The sequence below is a fragment of the Littorina saxatilis genome, linkage group LG12, assembly GCF_037325665.1.
Source record: "Littorina saxatilis isolate snail1 linkage group LG12, US_GU_Lsax_2.0, whole genome shotgun sequence".
Lineage (NCBI taxonomy): Eukaryota > Metazoa > Mollusca > Gastropoda > Littorinimorpha > Littorinidae > Littorina > Littorina saxatilis.
In genome coordinates, this window is record NC_090256.1 from 62808559 (window position 1) to 62818543 (window position 9985).

Consider the following 9985-nt stretch of genomic DNA (forward strand, 5'->3'; position numbering starts at 1 on the left):
TCTCCACACACCATTTACCTCTTCTGTCCTATGCTAGTGTTTTAACACTATGCATCTGCTTATACTCACTAGACAAGTTAAAACATCAACATGCGAGGCCTTCAATAACGCATGACATCAGCGAAAATAATGGAAAGATTGCGTGTGTGACCTTACAATTAAGAAAAAAGTCAGGCCGATTTGACGAGCCAAGAGAAAATGATCACAAAACAAAATAATATAAGTACACAAACAACCACAAACACACATACGTACAAACACACGCAATCACACACACACACACACACACACACACACACACACACACACACACGCAAACACACACACGCACGCACGCACGCACGCACGCACACACACACACGCATCTATACACACACACATACACAAACACACACACACACAAACACAAACACACACACACACACACACATTTACACACACAAATACACACACACATCGCCTCTTTCTGTCTCCACCTATTCAGTCTGAGCTTGGAAACGCGAGTACAAATCGTATATAAATGTTCAGACAGACAGACAGAGACAAAGATTGAGACGGAGAGACGAACAGACAGAGACAGAGAAGGAAATAGGCGCAAACATATTTTCCGCATTTATCAGGCGTCCTATGACGCGTTGTGCCGTGTGATTTTATCCTTTCTGCTCCCAAATTGCCAGCATATTTGTTCGCTTTTATTCTTTAGCTGGCCAACATCGGTGGTGTGGAAGATTGGATTTATTGTCCGCAGGAGACAGATCAAAATGGATACGAGAGTAAGGAATCGTTCTTTTGATGGCAACTTATGTCTGTGCGTCATTGCGTTGACAAAAAACGTAATAGCAAAGAATGTGAGCAATAAAACGGTGCAAAGAATTAGTTGATCTAAAATTCTCACACATTTTGAAAGAAAAGAAGTTGCTATGGATTTCACCACTTCTGGGACTCGGAATTACGAATTTGTAAATTACTGAATTTACAAACAGAAGAGAAGGAAGAACGATGACAAACGTCCAAAAACGCTTTCCTTAATCTCATAAAGTTCAGTGGAATATTTTTTAGTTTTTAACGATTCAACTTAACCTGCGTCAGTGTAGGGTTATTCAAAGTATGTTTTCATCACTGCATCTGCACCCGAGTTGTTGGCCTTTAAAGTCAACACCAGTGGATTGTAGAAATCTGTTTGTGATGGGGTCTGGTGTTTTCCGATTGTCTGTATGTTCATGGAAACCTTCGGGTTTGCATAACAGTTTTTATAAGGCTAAGAAATTAGCCCTAACATTTTCAATCCTGTTTGATTGCACTTCGCCTCCCGAGGTGATCGTAGTGTTTCGGCACTCGGTTACACATTTAGTCAAGCTGTGAAACTCACAGAATGAAACTGAACGCACTGAATTTTTTCACAATGACCGTAGTCCGCCGCTCGTGCAAAAGGCAGTGAAATTGACGAGACTGTTTAGCGAGGTAGTGGTTGCGCTGTGCTGCATAGCACGCTTTTCTGTACCTCTCTTACTTTTAACTTTCTGAGCGTGTTTTTAATCCAAACATATCATATCAATATGTTTTTGGAATCAGGAACCGACAAGGAATAAGATGAAATTGTTTGTAAATCGATTTCGAAAATTTTATTTTAATCATAATTTTTATATTTTTAATTTTCAGAGCTGGTTTTTAATCCGAATATAACATATTTATATGTTTTTGGAATCAGAACATGATGAAGAATAAGATTAACGTAATTCAAATTTTCAGATTTTTAATGACCAAAGTAATTAATTATTTGTTAAGCCTTCAAGCTGAAATGCAATACCAAAGTCCGGCCTTCGTCGAAGATTGCTTGGCCAAAATTTCAATCAATTTGATTAAAAATTAGGGTGTGACAGTGCCGCCTCAACTTTTACAAAAAGCGGGATATGACGTCATCAAAGACATTTATCAAAAAAATGAAAAAGCATCGGGGGATATCATACCCAGGAACTCTCATGTAAAATTTCATAAAGATCGGTCCAGTAGTTTACTCTGAATCGCTCTACACACACACACACACACACACACACACACACACACACACCGTCACACACACACACACACCGTCACACACACACACACACACACACACACACACACACACACACACACACACACACACACACACCACGACCCTCGTCTCGATTCCCCCTCTATGTTAAAGACATTTATCAAAAAAAATGAAAAAAAGTCTGAGGATATCATACCCAGGAACTCTCATGTCAAATTTCATAAAGATCGGTCCAGTAGCTTAGTCTGAATCGCTCTACACACACACACACAGACAGACACACACACATACACCACGACCCTCGTCTCGATTCCCCCCTCTATGTTAAAACATTTAGTCAAAACTTGACTAAATGTAAAAATAGTATGGAACATATGGACGGGACGAGTTAATCCACAAAAATCAAAGGAGAGTCCCGTAAACAATTATCGTCTCTCCCTACAGAATACGTTGGTGTAAAACTGACTTAGTTAAGTCAGTGTTCAAGACTACTATTGTTTCCCTTGTGAAAGTGTTTAAAAAAAACACAATGCCCGAAAATGCCGAAAAAATGTACCATTATTGATGTATTATAAACACCCTTATTACAAAAATACAAGTTTCTTGTTTGTGAGCGGTGCCATACGCCTTAAAACGGTCATCATAATGACCATGTTTTATTCTGGCCAGAGCTTGAAATTGGCACAAAAAAAGATTGAGAGTTTTGATGTGATCTAAAATCACAGAATGGCGGCTTAACCAACCAAAGTCTATACTTTGGAGAAAATACCCCCAAAAGAGCACATTTATGACAGCAGTTTTTTTGTTCGTGAACGGTTCAACTGGCATAATAACTGTGTTTCATTCTGACAAGGCCCTGTCACTGTCCAGTTCTGTGTTGACGTAATTACCGATTTTGCCCGCACTATTTCGCCAGAACTGTGGCGAATAAACACGATGTGTCTTCCGCGTCGGGACCGAATCAACACGATCTGTTAGCTCAGCCAATATACCATCGGCGCGTAGATCAATACGGTAACCTGCAACCGTCCCATCCCCCGGCTTTACTGATGACAGACTGATGTCGTGATTAGTCCAGGCGAACAAATGGAAGGTAAGGGAAAATATGAGCAATCGATCTGCGGGAACGAAAGGTAACACAGGACATGCGGGAAGAAGGTATCTGTGCACGTGCATCATTTTCTGTCCAGTGACAGTGACACTGACAGCTAGAGCGTGGGGATGATTATCACGTGTGCGCGTAACGTCATTACACCATGAGCTGTGGCGAGAAAGGGTCGATTAATACATGTATATGATCATTATTATCATTATCAGGGCCTGCGTTTAAAATGTTTGCTCGTCGTGAGTTGTGCCAGAGCGCTCAATAATATGCTTGACATTTTGAATCGGTGTAGTACCTTTGACAAGTTAAGGAAATTCAAACAGCTTTCACCAAACAATCAAATGTCATTTTATTTACTGCGACTTTTTCCCTTTTGTAAAGCTAAAATTGCAAATATTACAGCCAATTCCTCTTCAGTGTTTTTGCTTCGTTTTTGGGCTGTGATATTATAACCTTTTGAAGATGGCCTGGTTTTAAAATAATCAAGACAAGATGGCTAGCCTACATTCTGACGTCAGCGGCACGTATGCGTAAAGCTAACTAATCAAGATCGAAGCAACAAAGGGAAGTAATTCGCTCTAAATATAGACAACAACAGGAAGTCGGGTAATGCGAAACCACTCTCCTTGCACGTGACAGAACAAGAAATATTGAAATGAACAAGCAACTTTCATCCTAAAAGCAATGGTGCAAGTGCATAATGCTAACAAGTCCACACAAAAATTAGTTGGAGGTTCAGCTTACCTCCCTGTTTTCAAGTCTGCTTTCACAAACCACTGATCTTAAGTTATATGGCACTCCGTGCAGAGTTTTTGTGCAAGCTAAAGCACCCCTGGTTGGCATTTAATTTCCCTCTGCTCCCCCCAAAAAAGAGAGAGTTATTGAATTCTGCTCTCCACAAAAGTTGCCCGGCGTAAACGTGTATGGATGGGTTGATGATAGATAGGGGGCGAGGGGTGGGGGAGAGCAAGAGATAGACAGATAGACAGACAGATAGACAGACAGATAGACAGACAGATAGACAGACAGGCAGGCAGGCAGCCAGGGAAAAACAAACAAAAATACGGCAAGGGAGAGTCAGACGAAAAAAAGACAGACAAGGACAAAAAGTGCCTGCTGAGAGAGACACTGCAAACAGAATTGACGGAGTACATTTCTTCAAATCGGGATGGGGAATGGAAGGAGGGGCGGGGGGGGGAGAGTTGGGCTGGCGAGACAGATAGACACAGAGACAGTCGGAGAGAAAGCTACAGAGACAGTCGGAGAGAAAGCTACAGAGACAGTCGGAGAGAAAGCTACAGAGACAGTCGGAGAGAAAGCTACAGAGACAGACAAAGATAGGAAGGGAAAGGGGCGCTCAAGAGGCAGAGCACAGTGTGCAAGGAGAAATAATCAACCAATCAATCAATCAATATGAGGCTTATATCGCGCGTATTCCGTGGGCACAGTTCTAAGCGCAGGATTTTTTTTAATTTTTTTTTAAACAGGGCTGCAGGATAACCAAGACATAGACAGAAAAGAAATCAGCGTTTCAAAGTACGCAGACATGCGAAACGACAAAGACGGGAACAGACATCAAGACAACCGTCTTACGGCTGGCCCATGAGAGACAGGCTGGAACTAATGACAACCGTCTTACGGCTGGCCCACGAGAGACAGGCTGGAACTAAAGACAACCGTCTTACGGCTGGCCCACGAGAGACAGGCTGGAACTAATGACAACCGTCTTACGGCTGGCCCACGAGAGACAGGCTGGAACTAAAGACAACCGTCTTACGGCTGGCCCACGAGAGACAGGCTGGAACTAATGACAACCGTCTTACGGCTGGCCCACGAGAGACAGGCTGGAACTAATGACAACCGTCTTACGGCTGGCCCACGAGAGACAGGCTGGAACTAATGACAACCGTCTTACGGCTGGCCCACGAGAGACAGGCTGGAACTAATGACAACCGTCTTACGGCTGGCCCATGAGAGACAGGGTGGAACTAATGACAACCGTCTTACGGCTGGCCCACGAGAGACAGGCTGGAACTAATGACAACCGTCTTACGGCTGGCCCACGAGAGACAGGCTGGAACTAAAGACAACCGTCTTACGGCTGGCCCACGAGAGACAGGCTGGAACTAATGACAACCGTCTTACGGCTGGCCCACGAGAGACAGGCTGGAACTAAAGACAACCGTCTTACGGCTGGCCCACGAGAAACAGGCTGGAACTAAAGACAACCGTCTTACGGCTGGCCCACGAGAGACAGGCTGGAACTAATGACAACCGTCTTACGGCTGGCCCACGAGAGACAGGCTGGAACTAATGACAACCGTCTTACGGCTGGCCCACGAGAGACAGGCTGGAACTAATGACAACCGTCTTACGGCTGGCCCACGAGAGACAGGCTGGAACTAATGACAACCGTCTTACGACTGGCCCACGAGAGACAGGCTGGAACTAATGACAACCGTCTTACGGCTGGCCCACGAGAGACAGGCTGGAACTAATGACCACCGTCTTACGGCTGGCCCACGAGAGACAGGCTGGAACTAAAGACAACCGTCTTACGGCTGGCCCACGAGAGACAGGCTGGAACTAATGACAGCCTGAGACAGTTTAACAGAACTAGAAACAAAGCGAAAGAAGTCAACGACACGCACAGGAAGGAAGACCATGAAGGTTATATTTCTGAAAGCCACCTTGCAACAATTGAAGCGAAAGAGAGAATGAACTCAAGACCAGTCCAGGAAGGAATTGCAGAACAACACAGACTCTTCCTTCCTCTCTGCATTGCGACCCCCTCCTCTCCTCTCCGCAGTCTAGCTAGTGTCCGTGACAAAAAAACCAAGAGATCGATATATTTTCCCATGGCCCTGTAATTTCTCCTCCTCGACTCAGTGTCACGGCCTCAGCACCGTATCTTGCCAGGGGCCCGTTTGGCTTTCTCAGCCCGCTAGAGTGCCGGTAAGCACGTGCGCTGGGATTCAGTGTCCTTTTCGTCTCTGTCAGCGGGTTGCCGAGACTTTTTTGTGGACCCCCGTACGTCTCTCTTGTTTCCTCTTAGAGGATTCCCACGTCAGCTTTAAAGGCGCAGTGGTCCCACACTGTAACCTTCACCCGCCCTTGTCCTTCTGGTTCGTGATCACCATGAGCACGTCCAAGACGTCCTCCTTCAAGAGCATACATGTACAAGCGGGAGATGGCAGTGCGCGCCATCATCACAAAGATCATCACCGGGTCCTTCAAGCTCCTCACTCTCGGCATCAGACCTTCCCGTGTAAATTCTGTTAGCCGCCTAAGATCGGGTCAGTCTTTCGCCAAAAGTCAGCTGCCTGGAGGCTTTCTGTGCAGGTTTTGATTTTTCACATATCAATTTCGCAGATTTTACACCAGAGGCTTTACCGCCACAGTAAGACATTCCCGTGTAAACGATTTCCTTCACCGCCTTAGATCTGGCTAGGGTTTTACCGACAATCAGCAGCCTGTATGCTTTCTGTGCAGGTTTTTTCACATATCAATTTCGCAGATTTTACACTAGAGGCTTTTAATAAATCAATTTGCAAAACAAGAGCCAAATATGCACAAGAAGCAGTAAGGTTGTTGAGTTTTGGTAAATGTGCAAGTTGAGGGATATGGTCTGATCCAATCTTGAAGCCTGTGTGGTCGTATCTGAGATGGTGTACCGAATTGTTTAAAGCCGTCCTTTATGGAGCCCGAAGTTGAGTCTTCGCGAAATCTTTTTTTTACCGAAAATTCAGTACCAAAGCTTCGTGCGGCGAGATTCGGGAAGTAGACTTTGCGAAGTCGACCTCGCCCGATTTATATGAGGATTTACGAGGGAAGGATTGTGCCTTTAAGGTTTTTGGAGACGACCTCTGAGGGACGACGGTCCCCACTTATGGTTAGTATCCCGCACCATTCATCTGGATAATGACCGTCTTTATCGCAGACTTGCTTCCAGTACCCCCGCCGCAAGATATATCTAAACTGGTGTTTGCTCGCCTCTAATGCTTAAAACGAGAGCGAACATCGTCACAGTTGAGATAAACCTGTCCTAAAAACGATCGTTCTTTTGCAATTTTTCTCTAAATAATACATCTATGTCTGAGTCTGAGTGCGTAATCTATGTGCATTGTAAATTTGTCTCGTGATTTCAGAATTGTCTCGTGATTTCAGAATTGTCTCGTGATTTCAGAATAGTCTCGTGATTTCAGAATTGTCTCGTGATTTCAGAACTGTCTCCTTTCACCCTCATCCTCCTCCCCTTCACAATAAACTGAACACAGTGTAAGCAAATAAAACTTCAAATTCAGATTCAGATTCAGATTCAGACATATTCTCAAGATAAACTGATGTTAGCTTGCGACTGAGGTTTTACGCGAGAGTGATGGTTATCGTCAAAGTGAATATCCATCTCGGTATCATCGAGGAGCGGTTGTTTGGATCCACACAATTTATACAGAACTCACATCTGAGAACTCAGAATGAGGGGATAAACCCGCCACAACCGATCGTTCTTTAATGGTTTCTTTTCATTTTTAGCAGGCGGTGTTTCTGTATTCTATCTGTATGTAGCTGGCTACGGTGTTCCGAGGGTACCTTAGGCTTAAAACTGATTAAAGTTAATGAACTGTCTGACCTTTGACTACACGAAGTATTGCATACACAGTAAAATAAAACTGCTTCAACGTACACTTCCGTATCAGTTACAGTGGGTGTCAAGTCTACCTCGGACGTAGTACCTTCTATTGGCACGCCGGCTTCGTCCTTCCACAAAAAATATGTTCTGCTTACAACCGCCACAAGGATGTTCAGATTTACTCTCTCTCTCTCTCTCTCTCTCTCTCTCTCTCTCTCTCTCTCTCTCTCTCTCTCTCTCTCTCTCTCTCTCTCTCTCTCTCTCTCTCTCTCTCTCTCTCTCTCTCTCTCTCTCTCTCTCTCTCTCTCTCTCTCTCTCTCTCTCTCTCTCTCTCTCTCTCTCTCTCTCTCTCTCTCTCTCTCTCTCTCTCTCTCTCTCTCTCTCTCTCTCTCTCTCTCTCTCTCTCTCTCTCTCTCTCTCTCTCTCTCTCTCTCTCTCTCTCTCTCTCTCTCTCTCTCTCTCTCCCAGCCATAACAAGCTTGCAATTCAACAGATGGTCACTATATTTCATCATTACAATATGTAACCGCCAATTAGTTTGTAGGTATGTTTGTGAGTGTGCTTGTGTTACAGTCAATTAGCATCACACACACACACACACACACACACACACACACACACACACATTCCTCGCTCGTTCCAGCAAAACATTTTCACGTGGTAGCATATTATATATCGTTCTGCATTTTTACCTGCGCTCTCTTCTCAAGCCGATGTTCTACAGAGACAGAGACTACACCGGTTACCCGGAGCACCTCGCCAACAGCCCAGCGCCCCTGTGACGTCATCAAGAAAACGTGGGTGTATCCAGAAAAGTGTCAAATAATGACAACAAACTGGCTCAATACGCTCAAATGTTCTTTTCGAGAGGCACACAGTACATGTGTTAAAAGGATATATACAATTAAATTCAGTAATTTCCAATGGATCGAGCTACCAATGCAATTACAAGCGAATGTGTTGACATTATTTTTACTAAAAGTGTGTTATATGTGCTTACTACAAACTTTTATTTGGGCCTGTACGGGAAGCATAGCTTACAATCGCTTGTATGACGTCTTATTGCTGCTGTTCTACAACGTTGACGCCGACGTCGGAAGAATAAGTGCATAATTATCAGTTTAAAATGATCACTGAAGAAAAGTGGTGATACGCTCGTACGAAACAGCGGCAACATCATAATCGAATGGGTAACGCTCAGCGCAGAGAATGGATACCATCCAGCGTAAAAGAAAATACACATTTTAGGTTTATAAAAGGACCTAATGGGTCAAACACTTTTCGTATTCTCCCAAGAGTTATATATACAGCTTGCATGGTTTGGGGGTTAACAATATGTCATGATTTTCCCTTGCATCCTTCTCCAACGCTAGCTTTGTTTTGATTCCCGGCCTACGCTTCGTCCCTGTTGAGAGAAAAGAACTTGCTAGAACTTTATTGAAGATGCACTTGTTTTGTACTCTGTCATATCATAGAGACGGCATGGTGTAAATTGCACTGTATTTGTGGTGTGGCCACCCCTGGCCTTGGGTCTGGGTTGGCGAGGAGAGACAGGAACAGGAATTTAAGAGACATGTGAACCATTCATGGTTTATCAGAGTTGTGTTGTTGTATACACGTAGGCATGCTTCAGTCCATGAACTCTCGTCTATATTTCTTACTCGCCTGTGCAGTCCATGACGAACGCAAGTGTTCGTTCAGTGCATTATCTATATATATATACGACTTGTGTCTGTGTGTCTGTGTGTCTGTGTCTTCGCGATGCACGGCCAAAGTTCTCGATGGATCTGCTTCAAATTTGGTGGGCTTATTCACAGAGACCCCGGACACAACCTGATCGATGAGATATTTCAACACGTGCTCTCAGCGCGCAGCGCTGAACCGATTTTCGTTTTTCTGTTTATTTCACCATTCCCAGTAACTCTTCCTTATCTTCTCCAGTGTTTTGCGTTTATCTCCCTTCCTTCGTGTGGCGTCAATCCATATTCCCGTTTGTACGTTACTATATTTAGAAGGTCACTGCACGTTACTATTTTTAGATCTCCCTTCCTTCGTGCGCCGGCGATGCTGGCGTACACACGGCAAAGCCGGGTCCCCGGCGACGGCCGGGTATTCGGCTCTACTTCTTCCCGGCGAAGCGGGTAATCATCTAGTATATACATATATACCGTAATGGTGTTCTCTTTACCTCGGGGTCATTTTCTGCAAGGTGCAT